This window comes from Typopeltis vanoorti, chromosome 20 (genome assembly GCF_054136105.1).
Source record: "Typopeltis vanoorti isolate ZY-2024b chromosome 20, IOZ_Tvanoo_1.0, whole genome shotgun sequence".
Lineage (NCBI taxonomy): Eukaryota > Metazoa > Arthropoda > Arachnida > Uropygi > Thelyphonidae > Typopeltis > Typopeltis vanoorti.
The window spans coordinates 79,514,878-79,534,090 of NC_143568.1; the positions used below are offsets into that span (position 1 = coordinate 79,514,878).

At 35.6% G+C, this 19,213-nt stretch overlaps 1 protein-coding gene across 5 annotated transcripts in view; it reads right to left on the reverse strand.

Moving 5' to 3' along the window:
- Klp68D (kinesin-like protein 68D) overlaps positions 1-19,213 on the reverse strand; it is a 479,354-nt gene that overhangs the window by 44,312 nt on the left and 415,829 nt on the right. The window lies entirely within an intron of this gene.

Consider the following 19,213-nt stretch of genomic DNA (forward strand, 5'->3'; position numbering starts at 1 on the left):
CTGAGTTTGTTGTATTGATCGAGTCAGTATGCCTCAAAATAATTGGAATAAGTGAAACATGGTTGTCTGAGGAGGATGTTGCAGTGTTGTTAATGATTGCAGAAGAAATTGTGTCCACGAAGTGAAAGTTGATAGTGCATGCACAGATTTTGAATCTGTGTTAAAAGTTAAAATTAAAAGAAGTTAAAATTAACAGGCTAGTATATCTGATAGGATGCTCTTATAGGCCAGGAAATGCAGAGAATACTGATTATGAAATGTTTAGGCAAATTGGTTGGGCATGTAAAAAAGAAAGTGATCCTGATGGGATACTTTAATTACAGGAATATAGAATGGAAGGAAGAGATAGTGTATGGGAACAAGGAGAGTGAGTTTGTTGAATTTCTGAGAGATAAATATGTTAAGCAGCAGGTGATGAAACAAATAGAGGCTTTAATGTTTTGGATTTGGTGATAACTTCAAAAGATGTTGTTGTTAATGAGGTATTGACACTGCCACCAGTTGGTGAGAGTAATCATGAGATACTCGTTTGGGAAGTGGTGAAACAAGAAAAGTTTACTGCGAAAATGGATATAATTATAAAGTGGGTGATTATAAGAAGCTCTGTAGTCAATTAGCATCAGTATGTTGGATAGATGAGCTGAGTGGAAAAGATGTTCACAATGCATGGAAATTCACAAGGCTGTATCTGACACAAGCAACGTATAACTGTATACCAAGGGTTAAGCGAGTAAATAGAGTAGGAGTGAAATGGATGAACAGTGACATCAAGCAAGTTGTGTTGGAAAAGAAAATGCTATGGAGGAGGTACAAAACAGTTGGATGGTGATTGGATCCACGAAGAGTATAAAGTGCAGGCTAGAAAGGCAGTGAGCATGGTAGAGAAAGATGCAATATGAGAGGAGATTGGCTGGTGGGTCCAAGGTTAACTCAAGGGAATTTTTTTGCTATATGACAAGCAAGAGAAAGAATAAAAAAAATAATTATTATTATCTGAGACCTCCAGGAAGTCAAGGACTTATTGAGGGAGGCTATAAATCACCCAAACCAGCTATCATACCTTCCTTTAAATTCATTCACACTAGATGCACTACTCCTAAAGGCAAACTATTTCATTCACTGCTTTGTGAGAGAAAAACCTAGCTCTTACCCCTTTCTGACTGCGAACAAACTTAACTCCTATGAATGCCCGTGCTTTCCCCCACCCTCCACATAACGAAAAATTTCATCAGACAATATCCTATAACACCCATTCAAAAGTTTACAGACCTCTATCATATCACCCCTCTTTCTCCTGTTAACCAAAGTTTCGAATCAACATACTCACAATCTGTCCTCATAATCTAAATCCCATAATACGGATGTAATCTTTGTAACTCTTCTTTGTACCTTTTCCACAGCTTCTTTATCTCCTTGGAATCCGGGAGACCAAATCTACGCACAATAATCCACGTGTGGTCTTATCAAAGCCTTATAAAGAATCAAAATGGCTTCCTTATCCTTAGATGTCAAGGTTTGCTTCAACATCGCAATTATCCTCTGAGTTGTATTTGCAACTTTTGCTATGTGACCTTTGAACTTCAAATTCCTATCCACCAATAAGCCAAGTTCCCTTGCCTCCTCAGTTTCTTGTAGCATAATCCCGCTAATATAATATGCTGCTAGAATTATGGCAGGTTGACACTGGTGGATAATAATGGCAGCAGAATAACAGTTGCAAAGGATATGAGAACGTTATCAGTGTAATATATTGGTATAAATGATGTGGTGCAATATATAGAAGGAAAGCAAATATCAGGAGAATCGGAAGTGAAAGAATCAGAGGTGTATCAGGTGTTGATTGGGTTAGATGTTAATAAGACTGTGGGAATGGATGACATATCACCACGTATTCTTAAGGAATGTGCACCACAGTTGGCTATGCCTTTGATCCGGTTATTTAATGAAAGTCTTAGAGTGGGTAGCATTCCTAAGGAGTGGAAAGAAGGTAAAATAGTATCACTCCACAAGCATGGTTCTAGGACAGATGTTTTCAATTATAGACCAGTCTGTATAACTGACAGAGTTTGGTTATTAATAGAATACAGGATTGTTTGAGGGACATAGCATTCTTTATTATGGTCAGCATGGATATGTAAAGGATAAGTCCTGTTTTAGCAATTTATTTGCATTTTGTGATAGGGTAACGAGTGTGTTAAATAAGGAGAATCATATACAGTGATATTCTTGAACTTTGCCAAAGTGTTTGATAGATTACCACATGATAAGTTGGTGTACAAGCTGCAAAGGATGGAAATAGATAGTATATTGGTTAGATGGATTGGCTTTCTAAATGATACAAGCAGTTTGTGTATGATGGAGCAGTACCTCAAAAAAAGGAGGGTAACTAGTGGCGTGCCCAAGGGTTCTGTTCTTGAGCCCCCTACTATTTAACTTGTTTATAAATGATATAGCATGTGGATTGAGTGGGAATCTTCAGTTACTTGCTGATGATGTAGAGTTAGGAAGAATTATAGGTAGCATTGCTGATGTTAATTCCCTTCAGGAAGATTTTAAGAGACTTTTACTTGGACAAAAGAGTGAGGTTGTAGTTTTAATATCAATAAGTGCAAGGTGTTGCATTTTGGAATGCAGAAATATAAGGCTATGTACTATACTGACAGTGCCATACTGTAGGAAGTGGATGAGATTCGAAAACTGGGAGTGATGGTTGACAGTAGACTGAAGTTTAGAGGGCATACTGCTAGTGTTGCAAAGGCTGCACATCGTAGTGCTGTAAGAAGTACTTTAACATATAGGGATAAAGAAGTGGTTGTATCATTGTATAAAGCAGTGGTCAGACCACACTTGGACTATTGTGCTCAGATCTTGTCACCTGGTTTTCAGCTTGATGTGGAAACATTGGAGAGGGTCCAGAAACGAGTGACTAAGACAATATCAGGATTTTGGAATGCCAACTATGGAGAGAGGTTGAAGAAATGTGGATTGCAAAGTTTAGTGGATAGGAGGAAAAAAGGCTAATATGATAGAGACATTTAAGTTAGAGACAGGATTTTATTGGATTAATCCATATGAGATTGCAAAAAGAGTAGAAGGTGAGAGGGGAAAAACCAGAGGTCATCCCTGGAAGTTATATAAGAGTGGGGTGAAGAGGGATGTGAGGAGTAGATTGTTTACATGGAGAATTGTAAGTGAATGGAAAGCATTACCAGAATGTGTTGTTAATGCAAGGAGTGTTAAGGATTTTAAGATTCAGTATGATAAATATGTTGTCAGTTGAATGAACCTCTCGTGATGAGTCTGCGGACTCCATGGACGGTGCAATAATGATAAATCGAAAAAAGTTTATTAATTATGTTATCAGAATGAATAAAAAGGATCAGTTTAATTTTCAATGAAGGTTGTGTCTGATGATCTGCCTGTAATTTGTGTATGGTACAGGCAGATGGTGGAAGCTTGAGAAATGAGCTGATTTAATCCCATTGTGGCTTGGAATCCAACAGAAGTGTACATCCAAGTGCAACTTTCATAATTGAGAAAGGACATGTTGTATTCAAGAGAGAGCACTGAATGTTTCTGTAGCTCTAGATGTCTTATTGCCTGTAAAGAGCTCTGTGAATCTGTATATATTATACACTTTTGAGAGTAATGCAGTCATGTATTTTAAAGAAAGCTCTACAGTTTACACCTAAGCTATAAAGTTGTTACACTCTAATGGGATTTGGGCAGACATAATGCTGTTTTTGGAAAGAAAGCAGAAGATCCCAGTAGGTTCTCTAATTTTGAACTGATGGTTCAAAATTAGAGAACAGGCAAAAAAAGTCAGAGTATTCCCTTCTGTGTGCTTGAAAACATTTAGTGGTAGACAATAGCAGGGATGGAATATTTTGGTAGCTTACAGAAAGAGAAGCTACATGGTGGTAGTATATTTATGGCATCTGTGCTATGTTGTTTACCACAATATCTAGATCTTCAAAGTGAGCTTTTATTTGCAAACCAAAGAGTTTTGTGGCAGTGATGGGAGAATCTGTATTGTACAGATTCTCCCATCACTGACATTAAAATGACAAAGTTGTTCGTTTGCCTCGTTACACTAGGAATGGGTGCAGTTCAAAATGCTCCAGATGCAATTCTGATGGCTAGATGGTGAACAGGGTTTAGTCATCGCAGAGTACTCTCTCATTAGCAAATGTGCATCCATTGATTTAAGGAAAGATAGATAGCTAGTGGGAGGTATATCTGCCCTTCATTTTCTGGATATTTCCTCAGATTTGTTTATAATCAATTGCACTTGTTATGGAAGATGTGTATAAGATTCAAGAATTCCTTTTGACTCTGACATTGGATTTATCTTGCTTGATTTAGGGCACATTTGAAAGCAATACAGTTTGTTTTTTATCAGGTATCTTTGGAAAATAACCCCAAGCTCTCTTGAGCTCCTTTGGCTGTTGCACAATTGTCATTCCACTATGGTTTAGGGAAATATGGAAAGCAACTAGATGCTTAAGGAATTACAGTTGTCGCAGCTTGTATAATATATTCTCTCACATGATTCACTGCATCTCCAAAAGAAGAGGAGCTGACCATCACGGAGTCATATTCTAATGATGAGAAGATAGACAAGTCAGCTTGCTTAATTTTCTATCATGATACCTGTGATAGAGTGTAGCATGGTTGGTTGCCCATTGGCAGAGAATGTTCAGATAGGCATATAGAAGAAGGTACTGCTTTTTGTGTTTTAGGAGGGATAGATTGTTGTTGTTGAATATACGCTCCACAATCCTTCCTCTAATGGTTGTTAGAGTACTACATCACAGAGTGTATCCATTTAAATCCCCCATTAAAAGTTAGAGAGATTGTAACTACAATATCACACCATCAAGGTCATCTTGAGAAATAGCTGTGGTAGGAAGAGGTAGTTGTAGCATACTGTTATTAGAATTCTGACTGAAAGTCAGATAAAAACTGCTTTTATGTTGATGTTAAGTGTAAATTTCTTCAAGGATGTATGCTTGCCCACAAGGATGGCAACTCCTCATGGGCAGGTCCATCCCACATTCTGTTTTTATGAATGATAGTAACATTATAGAATACTGAATCATCATTTGGCTTTAGGTATGTTTCTTTCAGTGCAGAAATATATTGGTTTATACTGCTGCAAGAGAGCCTTGATGTTGTTGATGTTTTGTAGGAATCCACAACAATTCTATTGTAGAAAAGTTTGCATTATTTCTTTTTGGTGGTATCATCTGGGCTTCCTATGTTAAGAGATTTTGTTTTCGTTAGTCTTGGATTTTTTTATTTTCTTTTTTTTTTTTTTTTGAGAATTGTGGATGGCCAGTATCCATAATTTCTTCTTCTGGAAAAATATCCAAAACATTGTCAAATTCCACTCTGTCTACAACACTCAGTATATTAACTGTTTTATCCTCCTGAGTGTGTGTGAGTGAGGGGTAGGATGTCCATGACATCTGTTGATTGGACATCTATCAAAGTGTCCATAGGCATGTCTTTATTCTCTGTAGTTTGCGTTCCATTATTTTTTTAATAAGAGGATTTTTGTGAGTGGGACAATTTTTGGCACATCTTCTGGAATGAGTCCATATTGATTTCTCTGTTTAATTCATTCTAAGGAGATACAGTCATATCTTTCAGGAATGTTGTAGTTGTGAGAAGGTTGGGTTGACATATGCATCAATGTCCTAACCAACACTTTCTTTATGGTTGTCTTCTAGACATAAGAGGGTTTAGCAGCTATTGTTGCTACTGTTCTGGTATACTGCCTTTTTTTTTTGCCTCCTGATAGGTAATACATTGTCCTGTTTTTAATTTTTGTATCTCCTTTTTGTCCTTCCACCTTTGGTAAATTGGATGCTTTTTTTTCAACACTTAGAACATTTTGGTGTTTTGCTCTTATAGTCTTTATTCTCATGATCTGTATTCTTACATTGAGTACAGATGGCAGAGCCATAGTAGGCAGTTTGAGAATGACCACATCTCTGACATTTAAAGCAGAGCAAAGGGTGCAGGATACAGAGCCTTACCAGACAGTTGAGATAACCTACTTTGACAGATGTTGGTGGCTTTGGATTTGTTAAAGGTAAGGAACCAAATGCCCATTGGATTCAGTGTGGATTTCCTAATCGGGAACATCAAGGAGGTTCCACTCTGATATTATGCACCTAGATAAGATTCAAATTTTGTGAGGGGGTAACAGTAATTGGTATTCCTCCCCAATAGTTACTACATGGGATAATTTTCCTGATTGTGCTACTATAGGTGCTTCAGTAAGGATATCTCCTGAAAGCAGTTTCTTTCCATATTTTGGAGATCCTGCCAACCATTCCCAACTCTGGATGAAGGAGGATTGCATTTTTCCAACTAGACATTCACTTGTTGAATGCGTTATTAATAACAGTGGTGTGTTTGTTGCAGCTTCTCATTTTTTTTTTTTTTTTTTTTTACTTGAGCTTTCTGTTGATGATTCTATGATTTCTAAAGCTGGTTGGAGCTCGTTTAAATCTGATAAACAAGAGGATGAAAAATCACAGGAGGAGTTTGAGTCAGCACTAACCCACCACAGAGCCACACATGGACATCCACTCTCTGGCATACAATGACTGAGCTTGGGAGTGGAACACAAGGGCTACCCTGGATGATATAACAGCACCACAGCAAACCTTGGGCCTTACCTTACCTTGGATAATGGAAAGGGATACATACTGTTACACAACTGACCTGTGCAGGCAAGTGCACTAGCCAACTGATCATGGACAGGCCATCTAGGACTGCCTGTCTTGCCAAAGCAGAGGCCCAAGTAGTGCGAGACTACCAGGATCACCCCCCCCCCCTTTTCCAGATGTCCACAGTTGCACCACACGGCAAATACAGCAGAAAGGTGTTATGGTGGTGTGGATGACAGGATAGTAAAAAAGACTGAGGACAAGTAGAGTGAAGAATATGGAATGAAAAGCATAGGGAAAAAAAAAAAAAAAAAAAAAATGAAAAGGGACCAGTACCATCACTGGGATGTCCCCTCCACCTTGAAAGGCAACTCACACTGAGGGGTGGTAACAGAATCCAACATTAAAAAAGACAATAATAAACAGATTTTTTTTAAATTTTATTTATTTTCTTAATGACACATGTAGCATAATAACATAATTAGACACATGTATTCACAAGAAAATAATCATTTTGTTACTGCAAATATTTTCACCAGAAACTAAACTAGTCATCATCAGTGCATCAGCATAATCACAGGGTGAAGCTAGAACAGAGTTCAACTTTTACATTGGTGCAAGTTTTGGTTTGAGCAATTATTTAAAGAGAGTGCTGAAGCACTTCTACACTACCCAAATTTAATTCGGAATGATTGCCTCTATTGCCAAGATTTGTGAGAGTCATCCTCATAAATGGCATGCAATAGTGTGTTATTCTTTTTTTTTTATTTATTTTTACTTTAATTAATATAATTCTGTGTCATATCATTATCTAATTAAATTTTATTTCAAATCACTTAATTTCAAATTAAGCCTTAACTGTTATTTTAGTGTAACCACCTAGTGGGTGTTTACATTAAAAACAGGACAATGTATTACCTATCAGGAGGCAAAAAAAAGGCAGTATACCAGAACAGTAGCAACAATAGCTGCTAAACCCTCTTACGTCTAGAAGGCAACCATAAAGAAAGTGTTGGTCAGGACATTGATACATATGTCAACCCAACCTTCTCACAACTACAACATTCCTGTAAATTGTATTTACAGATCTGAGCACATGGCTCAGATCTGTAAATACAATTAAACATTTTTTGTTCTAGCTTCACCTTGTGATTATGCTGATGATGACCAGTTAGTTTCTGGTTGAAATATTTGCAATTGAATACATGTATCTAATAAATAATAAACAGTGTTATGCCTATATATGACATATGCTTCATTGATGATTTGAAATATATAGTGTCCATTAAATCTAACTCTGTGAAATTAAGATGTTTTATTAGAGCTCAGTCGGTGTAAATGAAACCCTTTGTTTGGAAACACCTGGATTCAAATCCTGGCTAGGATGCAAAGAACCTTTATCAGGGCTTTTCAACTGAAGATGAGTTAGCCAGTCTCATATGGAAGTAAAAGTTTTTTTTTTATTCCCAGAAACTTGGGTTTTTCATACTTCAGAACAGGCAAACTGGCCATTAGAACACACACAATTAACATACATAATACACTATCTGTAGGAAACAACAGTTGGTCCCCTGCTGAGGGGTCGTAAAACCAGGCAAGTAACCAATTAAACAGTCCAGCAGCACCCACAGCAGTGTACTGATTAAGGGACCATCCTCATCCAGACACCAGCTAAGGGATGATAATAATAAAAGATGCTTTATAAAGGAGGATCATAACTAGTTGAGTATGAGAACTTTGTATGAGTAATCTTTGCAGCTTCTTTAAATTTATAGATATACTGTTAAACTCTGTTTTGTATTTTTCTTAACTGACAGACTTCATATTTTTAACTTTTTGTTGCACTGAAGGCTGGACCTGACTTGTATACTCTTTTTTGGTGAACATCTTTTAAATGTTCTTTCATACAAATTTCTCACAATTCGACTATCTTATATAATGTATACTACAGGAGTAGAATATTTTTGTATATCTCTGGTTTTTGTCAGAGGTGGATGAGGATGTTTAAATGAACTTTGGGCAGGATGTTTTTTTTTTTTTCCAGGTCTGTGAATGTCACTTTCAGCTTACACTGTCTGAGAACTATGGCTATTTTATCTGCAATGTTCATAATAAACCGAATAATGATTGTTTGTTAGTAATAATTTTTCTTGAATTTTGGAAGTTTAACTAGACATTTTTTGTATCTTGTCATCAACTTTTTTGTTTTACTGCAACCGTTTCTTATGAAGATATCTCTTAGTTGTTGGAAGTTTTTCTACTTGGTTTAATCCTTTATCCAAGTGTAAGCAAAAGAGTTTTCAGGACTGGGGAAACTTGTATATAGAAGCTTATAGCTTCACATTACATGCCTTAGTATCCCATAATGCAAAGCACATATCCTTACAGATATGTATAATACTACATTATGGGAAGGGTCACTATTCAGACCAGTATCGACCTTTATTAAGGTCTCATCGGTGAGAGCCATACCCAGAAGTGATACCAAGTCTATACCAAAAGGTGTCAAGGATATCCCTTATTATTAGAATACTCTGGATTAGAGATAGATGTTGGACGTTTTTCCACTTGGTTATATTATAAATTAAAGATACCAAGAAATTACAATATTTTTCTGTGAATAAGACGATACTTTTTAAAAAAATTTTTAGACCAAAAATTGGGGGTTGTCTTATACACAGAGGGTAATCGGCTGAGACCCATGGTTGCCGTGGCAAAACTGTCAGTACCTTGTCTCCACGAACAGGCTTCCGCCAATCACTAGCCTTTGTTAACTCTGACAATTGACGTCATAAATGGGTGATTCTGAATAAACCAATAAGAACTCTGAAAGCATTCATACGTCTGCAACTGGTTGGTGGGATATGTTAATGCATTAACAATATTTTGAGCACTAGCCCATAAAAATGTCCAAAAATAAAAAATAATTGCCATATTCTCCAAAATTCAAGTTAAAAATCATCAATTATGCAAAAGAATATGGAAATAAAGCTTCAGAGAAGCAGTTTGGACCTCCTCCCACTGAGTGTATGATTAGACAGTGGAGACAGCAGAAATAACAACTACTCAAGACACGAAAAAAGAAGAGGGCCTTAAGAGGAAATCCAGCAAAATGGGCCAAACTTGGAGCAGAAGCATAAGACTTGGATTATGGAACAGTGCCAAAGTGGGATATGTGTGTCAACCAAGCTTATTCAATATGAAGCAAAAAGTTTGCAAGAGAAATGAACATTGTTGATTTCACAGGAAAGGCAAAATGGTGCTTCAACTTCAAGAGGAGAGAAGGGTTGGCCATGAGAACACTAACCAAGTTAGCCCAGAAAATGCATCTTAAATGCATCCCTAAAAATGCATCTTAGTATGTATCTTAAAAATACTAGCTAATTACTAAATATACTTTGATTTAAAAAAATATAAAATGTGTTCTATTTTATGTTTAAAATATTGATTTCTTAATTTTGGGTTTGAAAAAGTAGGATTTGTTTTATACATGGGGGGGGGGGGGGCGCGTCTTATACATGGAAAAATACGATATATACTTGCTTTAATCCTTTATCCAAGCGTAAGCAAAAAAAGTTTGTGCCTGAACTATTTTCAGGACTGGGGCAACTCGTATATGAAAATATGACCTCTGCATTATATCAACCTTGATAACACCTCTGGGTCTGGCTCCCACTGACGAGACCTCAATAAATGTCAAAACAGGTCTGGGTAGTGACCCTTCCCATAATGCATAACATTATACATGTCTATAAGGATATGTGCTTTGCATTATGGGATGCAAAGACAAGCGATGTGAAGTCATTAGCTTAGGTGTAAACTTGTTTGCTTACACTTGCATAAAGGATTAAACCAAGTGTATATACCAGGTATAATTTCTTGGTATCTTTAATTTATGATATCTCTTAGGTAAACTAATTCTTGCTTTTATGATCATATAAAATGAATAACATAGTCACACATCACTTTTCTACTTATACATGCAAACAATTAATAACACACTGATTAAACTGCAATTATCTTCACAAGTTTAATTCCCTGTGATGATTCACCTTAATAAAGGTTGAATTAGGGTTTAGGAACATTATACAAGTAACCATAATGTTTGCATGTGAAGTAAAGATACTTCACATGCAAACATTTCTTTGTTTATGCTTTAATAAAAGATTAAGACAAGAATATAATTTCTCATTGAGTATAATTAACATAAATCTGGATTTAAATTCTTTAGATATGGAAAAGGCATATGATAAGGTGGCCAAGCCAATGTTTAAGAGAATAAAAGTGACAGGTATTAAAAACGTGATTTTGTATATAAAGATTTAAGTGTATATCTATAAAATCACATAGAAGTATCTATAAATTGCTTATTTTTAAACAAGTTTATATAAGTTAGGATACTCCAAAAATTGTAACACTGTTAACTGTCTAACTGAGTATATTAAAATAATGACTGTGTGCATTAGAGAAATTAGAAAAGTTTAATAAAATATGATGAACAGTTAAAACTGATGAACAATATTCACATTTTAACTTGGATATCAATTTATTCCTCATGTTTCATCTGTAATCATGAAGGAGACAGACAGATGATTATATCTTAAGGGACAAGTTGACCTAGCTGGAGTGCCTCAGCCTCATTTTCCTTAATCTCCACTTCCAATTTTAATGGTATACCAGACTTATTGTTGTACCGAACTAAGTGAACTGATGTAAATTATGCAATTTAATGGTAATTTATCTTTTATGTAATGCAAAGCTAGCTCTATGACATGTAGCACAGCAGCATAATTGCTACATTATAGTGACCGGATATTATTCTGATCTGGAAAGACAGGACTAGATCTTACTAAAAGATCTGATTATGAGCCAGCTTTGTAGACAGACAAAAAAAATAAATCAGAATATTTGAAATCTGCTGGTACAGAGAGGTGTGCTGCATGGTGGAAATTGTTCTGGTATCAAATAATGCATAGCACACTTGGATGTGTGCATTCCCATGCATTATGGGAAGGGTCTTTAATAAGATCGGTTTGACCTTTACCGAGCTCTTCATCAGCGGGAGCTAGACTCATGGAGATACCGAGGGCTGAACTGATAGCAGGTCACATTTATATACACCAAACTTGCTACAACTATCTTTTATCCAGAGTATTTCACTAATATGGTGATACACAATTTTCCAAATTTTAATCAGCATTTAAATTGAAGGATGTACATGAAAACAGTCTGATGTAAAATCAGGTGTAAGACAAGGGTGTGCATTATCTCCACTGTTATTCATCATCTGTATAGATTACATCACAAAGGAAGATGCATTAAACCTAACTGATATCAAAATTGGAGAACTCTGCAGAACATGTAGGTTAAAGAAGATTGTGTGTCAGGAATTTGTAACTTTCCAACACTAATTAAACACTGCCTTTTTCTGCTAAAAAATATAAGATGTCTATATTTTTATAGATATCTCTAGTATGTCTTAATAGGAATGGATATCACATGAATTTGATGTGATATCCATTCCTATCATTTTATGCCTTTTACTAGCACCTCAAGTTTCCTAATATTTTTTTAAAGAATTTACAAAGAAGGATGCCACACTCTTTGTTCAATGCATACAAAGGATTACTTTATAGCAAAAAAGTATACAAACAAATTGGGTGATTGGGAATGGACTCTTTCTCAGCCATGATCCATTTCTATTTTTCATGGAATATGAGGAAATAATTTGAGGAAACACAATGCATACCACTAGCCTCCCTGAAACACTGGCTCGTGGGAGATTTTTTTTTTTTTTTTTTTTTTAAATCTGAGAGTGTGGAGCAGAAATACTACACACAATTTTTCAGAATATAAACAACCAGCAGCTAGGAAAAATCTGGAAAAATAATAAAATCTCCAAACCTCTAAAAATAAAATTATACAATGCAATTATAATACCCACTGCGCTATATGCTTCAGAAACTTGGACACTCAAGAAGACAGAGATACAAAAACTGGAGGCTTTCGAGATGAAATGTCTCAGAAAAATAAATAAAACAAAATGGAAAATGAAACTGTAAGACGAGACCTAAAATATACAGACTCATTAATAGAAAAGATCAAAAGAAGAAAACTTCAATGGTATGGACATGTTGAGAGAATGCCATACAAAAAGACTACCCAACCTTGCTCTATGCAAGATTAAAAGAAAAAAGAAAAAAAGGAAGACCAAGAACTAAATGGATAACATCAATATATGTCAACTCTGGATTACAAACATATAGACAGCTCACCTATAGAGCTGTCTATATGTTTGCTACGTAAGAAACCGAGACTCCTGGAGGCTGTTGTGGAAACACGGAAGACTTGGCCTGTCCCTGACGGAAGAGGACAGTAAGTAAGTAAATAACCAGCATCCAGTTAACATTCTTCTTAGACCTCTCATTCACATAATGAATATGGAACCACATAAATAGGCATATATGTGTGGAAACTACCTACATTAAAACCTATCTACATGCGTACTTGTACCATTACTGATCTCAGAAACTAGATAATACTATCAGAATCCTACTGTGCAGAGCCAGGAATTTTCAAGATGAACAGGCCAAGACCTAAAGACAAGATATTTCAGAAGTGAAATATCTTGAAATACACAATATCTTTTTATGTTGCAATATCCATCTTCTGGTAAAAGGATAAGTCATTTAAAGGAACAGGTCATGGTAAAACAATATTAATGGATTATCAGAATACAACAGATTACAAAAACAGTTAAATATTTTAATCCAATATTTCACCTACAGTAACTGATGCATTTTCAAGGTTTTAGGGATGTATAATCTACACAAAAAGTGTAAATAAACACAAATCTCTTTGGAACTCGACTTTAGTTACCTTTCTTTCCTTTTTTCTACTATAAACAACTTTCTGGAATCTATCAGACAGCCAATTTCTTGTTTATTCAACTAATATATTATCTATCTTCAATATAAACAAACTTGCAGAAGAATTGGAAAAGTACCACAAGGACATGATTGGCATTACTGAGACAAAAACAAGTAAATTATTATTAAATTATAAGTAAAGGATGCAATTTTCAGGCAATAATAATCAAGGAAAGGAAGGAGTAGTGATAGCATTCAACACTGAACATGAAGATAAACTTCTCAATTGGAAAGCAGTTTCAAGTAGAGTTATGTGGACAAACTTCAAAATGAGGAAATGGACAATGAAACTTATTTGTGCCTATAGTCCCACAGAAGGTTCTTCTAAGGAAGAAATGGAAGAGTTTTTTTGAATCATCGGATCAGACAGCTGACATAAAGAAAATGGAAAAAGTAGTTCTCTTTGGAGACCAGAACAGCAGAGTATGAAATTAATCTCACCAGGCATATAGGAATATTTGAGGAAAATTTGGAGAAAAGGGCAAATGGATTCAGCTAATAATAATAGGTTTTTGCTGGACTTCTGCTCAGGACATGGACTAGTCATTACTAACACCATGTTTCAACATAAAAATGTGCACAAATTCACATGGAGAGTACATACAAGAAATAAAAAAAGTCTCATTGACTATATCATCATGAATAGTGATATCATAAAGCTGGTTCAGGATACAAGAGTGTACAGAGGATTCGAAATTGAAAGTGACAATTACTTAGTACTAAGCAGGATAAAAATGGATATCACATTGAAAAGAACAGTATGGAAGAAAGTTTTAAAAAGAATTAAAGTTGAGCAGCATTTACAGGTAAATTGTAGACTAAACTATGCAAATATTATTGAAGAAAATTTGCAGCAGTTTGAAAACAAGAACCAAACCTTGGAGTGTCAGTGGAAAACTCTGAAGAAGACATTGATTGATGGATTCAGCTAGGGAGATATGTGGTGAAGTTGTATGCAAGGATAGAAAAATAAGAACACCATGGTGGACACATATGAAGTTAAAGAAGCAGTCTGGGAAAAGAAGAAAGCATACCAAAAGTTCCTAACAAATAAGTCACTATATGTCTTAAAAGAATACAGAGAGAGATACAAGAGAGCTAAGCTTTGTGTAAAAGTAGCTAAACAAAAGTTATGGTAAAGCTTCAGTAAGAATATAGAAAATAAATATTAGAAAGCTGGCAAAATGCTGTAGAGGCTATCGAAGAAGCTTAGAAATGGAAGAAAGAGTACTGTACTGTAAAAGGAATCAAAGATGATAAAAGTGACAAGAACTAGTTGGATGAGTGGTCAGTGTATCCGCTCTTCAGCCAAAGGGCTGTGGGTTTGAGTCTCAATGTGGGCATGGATGTTTGCGATTGTCTGTGAAAATAACAGTGGTGGTGGGCAGATGGCGTTGGTGTAGATGATGATGGTAGTTGCAGTTCATTGTAGCTGGTGGATTGAGGGGGTGGAGACTGAGAGCTGTGGAGTGGGTGCCCTCCCTTGATGAGTCTTTGAACTCCTTGGAGATGTTGCGTAATAACAATAATAATGAAAGCTGAAGATAAGGATATCCTTGATGTCTAGAGTAATTACTTTGAAAGACTGTTAAACAAATCAAGCAGTGACAGAACCATACTAGAAAATATTCAAGAGGAATGTAAAGAGGAGTACTTATCTTTAGTACTTTAGGCAGAAAAATATGTCAAAAACTTGAAATGCAGAAAGGTAGCTGCAGTAGATGATATTCAGCCAGAAATGCTTAAGTATGGGGGTATAAAAGTTTTTTAATGGCTACACTGCATAATTCAGGGGACATGGTCAGAAGGTTGAATCCCCAATGATAGGAGTAGAGCTCTCATAGTACTCGTCTATAAAAAAAAAAAGGGAATAAAACTTAATGTGAGTATTAAGGAAGAATTTCTTTACTAAGTGTTCCAGGTAAGATTTATGGAAGCATACTTGAAAAGAGGTTGAAAAAAATTATGGAAGAGAAACCTGGAGAAGAACAAGCTAAGTTCAGGCCAAATAAAGGTTGTCAAGGTCAGATTTTCACTTTAAGACAAATAGTTGAGAAATCGTGGGAATATGACAAGGATCAGTACTTAAGTTCTGCAGATCAGGAAAAGGCATATGACAAAGTGCCCAGAGAAAAGCGTTTCAAAATATTACAATTACATGGAGTAAATGGAACATCATACAGAGCAGTCCACAGTCAATATTTAAGTTGCTAGTCAACAATTATAACTGAAGGAAATACAGGAAAGACAAGCATACACATTATCTCCACTCTTATTCATCATTTATATGGATCACTGTCTATAAAAAAAGTCTATAAAAAAAAAAAAGGGAATAAAACTTAATGTGAGTATTAAGGAAGAATTTCTTTACTAAGTGTTCCAGGTAAGATTTATGGAAGCATACTTGAAAAGAGGTTGAAAAAAATTATGGAAGAGAAACCTGGAGAAGAACAAGCTAAGTTCAGGCCAAATAAAGGTTGTCAAGGTCAGATTTTCACTTTAAGACAAATAGTTGAGAAATCGTGGGAATATGACAAGGATCAGTACTTAAGTTCTGCAGATCAGGAAAAGGCATATGACAAAGTGCCCAGAGAAAAGCGTTTCAAAATATTACAATTACATGGAGTGAATGGAACATCATACAGAGCAGTCCACAGTCAATATTTAAGTTGCTAGTCAACAATTATAACTGAAGGAAATACAGGAAAGACAAGCATACACATTATCTCCACTCTTATTCATCATTTATATGGATCACATTATGAAAGAAAGTGGCCTGATATTAGAATTGGAGATATCAAACTTTCCTTTATACAGATGATGATGATGTACTTCAAAATACATCTAATGCAAGTTTCCAGGATTCCCTAACTAAACTAAATAACAGTTGTAACAAATTTGGCATGAAAATCAGCAATAAAAAGACCGAAGCTATGAAAATAGGTAGGACCATAAAAAACTTCAGCTGCATTCTGAATGGAGATCCTATAGAACAAGTAAACATATTTCAGCTATTTAGGCACAGTTTTTACTGAAGATAGCAGGTTAAATCTGGAAATAGACAACAGAATTAGCAAAGTTGGTATGATGGGTAGCCAGTGTAATAAATTTATATAGAATAAGGGAGATTTTAGCCAAAACACCAAACTAGCAGTACACAAGAAAGTGTTCAAACCAGTTTTAAGTTATGGATTTGAGAGTTGGGTTAGAAATAAAGCACTTGATCAAAGATTAGAGACCACAGATATGAGGGTTCTGAAAAAAATTAGAAGAGTGAATCGATTGCATCAATGGCAAAATCACATTAAAATTAAGATATTAGAAAGGAACTTGACATTATTAGCACTCAAGAATGTGTGAGCACAGCTAATCTAAGATGGTATGGCCACTTAAATAGAATGGTGAGGAAAGGTTAGCAAAACAGGTGTTTGATGCCAAGAAGTCAGGAAAGAGGAGAGGAGATTAATAATAATGTAAACTTAATCATGCCAGCCTGGTTGGCCAAGTGGTTAGCGTATCCACTCTCCAACCGAAAGGTTGCGGGTTCAAATCCCACCATGGTAATGAATGTTTGTGGAAATACTAGTGGTAGTAATAGTTGGTGGTAGATGGCGTTGGTGTAGTTGCTGTTTGTTGTAGTTGGTGGAGACAGAGTTATAGAGTAGGTGCTCTCCCTCGATGAGTCTTTGGACTTCCTGGAGGTGGCACGTAATAATAATCATGTAGTGCTGTCATAGTAACCTGAACATCAGGAAAGTGATGATGATATATTATCTATATCCACCACAGCCAACTTATAAACCAAATAACAAGAAAATCTGTCAATGTCTTAGAAAAATATTTCTCCAAAAATGTCATTTTTTGAATTTCACTTGACTTTTTTAATATAAATAATAACATGCACATGAATTACCAGAACACGATGTCTTATTAAACCCATGATGATTTTCATAAGAATTGTGACTATTTGTTACTTCAGTCTTATATTATAGTACTAACAACCTCTCCAATATCATAACCAGTGCTGCACCTACAGTCTTGTGGTGTAATTGAAAGGTGTATTGCGTAGTGGCACTACCCTTATTTCCTTCCATGTGTTTGGAATATTCTCCCTCACCTCAGTAAGACCCTCACTAAACTGAGTCTAGGGCATAGTTGCAAACTACCATCTGCTTTGATTATAATAATTTTCTTTCTTTCTTTTTTTTTTTTTTAAACCCTTTAACTGCTCATTTTATATTCTACTGACATTGTCCTAAATGCTGAATTAATTTTGCAAAAAATTTATAAATAAAATCAATTAAAATTCTTAAGTAAGAAGTCCAGACAGCATCATACATTCTTGATATACACTTGTTCACTCACAAAAATGGCAATAATAGTATTTTATAAAATTTGCATAATCTGCAAGGGGTGTCCACTTGAGGGTGCCATTTTTTTCCGCACTTGAGTTAACTCGACCATAGCAGTTAAAGGGTTAAACAGTACCTGCTAATTTCGCTGTTTATCACTTTCATTCCAACTTTAACTGCCTAAATCAGTGATGTGATAACTGATAACTTGAAAATCATGTTTACGATTGAACCCTTAAAAAGTCTGAAATGTTTTAGGACAAGAGAAAATAATCCAACAAAGGAAAGTTCCTCACTCCTCCCAGAGTAACTATAATATAGTTGACTCTCATTATAGCAAACTCGCAAGGGTCATGGGGAATAGTTTGTTATAGTGAATTTCTTTTAGTCGAATTTTGTTGAGTTTTTCATGTGTGTTGTTTACTATAGTGAGAATTTACTGTATTGTCAACTTCAAATTAACTCAAACTAAATGGTGAATGAAGGATGGGAAAGAATAATGTGCAAATATGGATATGGAGTTAGCAATGAAAGAGGAAAAAGAATGCCTGAATTTGCCTTTAAGCATGACATGGTAATTTGCAACACATAATTTCAGCAAAAAAGACTGCAGGAAGTGGATATGGTAGTCACCAGATGGAAGAACTAAGAACATGATGCTATACATGATACTCGTAAGGAAGAGATGGACCAAATCAGTTCAGCAGTGTCAAACATTTCAAGGAGCAGGCATAGAATTGAATCATAACTTAGTGATTGCCAATATCAAGTTGAAACTCAAGTTTCAACTTGATATTGGCAGTTTCAGAGTCAGAGAAATATGAGGACGCTGAGCAAGGAAATTACAGAGAAAATGTATAGGAAAGTACTCGAGGAAGAAGTGAAATCCATTACAGAAAAGGAACTGGAGGATAAAAATAAAATGGCATCTGCAATCAAGAAAGCAATGGAACAAATGGCCCCAGAGACAGAAAAGCCAAAAAGCTGGGATAAGTTAGGAACTTCGCATCGCATACCTAGGGAGCAACATGATCGATACATGATTTAGACAGTAAAAAAGATAAGATCTCGGATAACAAAAGCAAACCTACAGGCAATGGATAAGATATGGAAAAGTAATCAGTGAGCCTTCCCATAAGGCTGAGACTGCTGGAAATATGCATATTCACAAGTGCTGTCTATGGTTGTCAGACATGGATAATGGTCAAAGACTGTGAGATGAATATTGGCTTTTGAAAGAACATGTTAT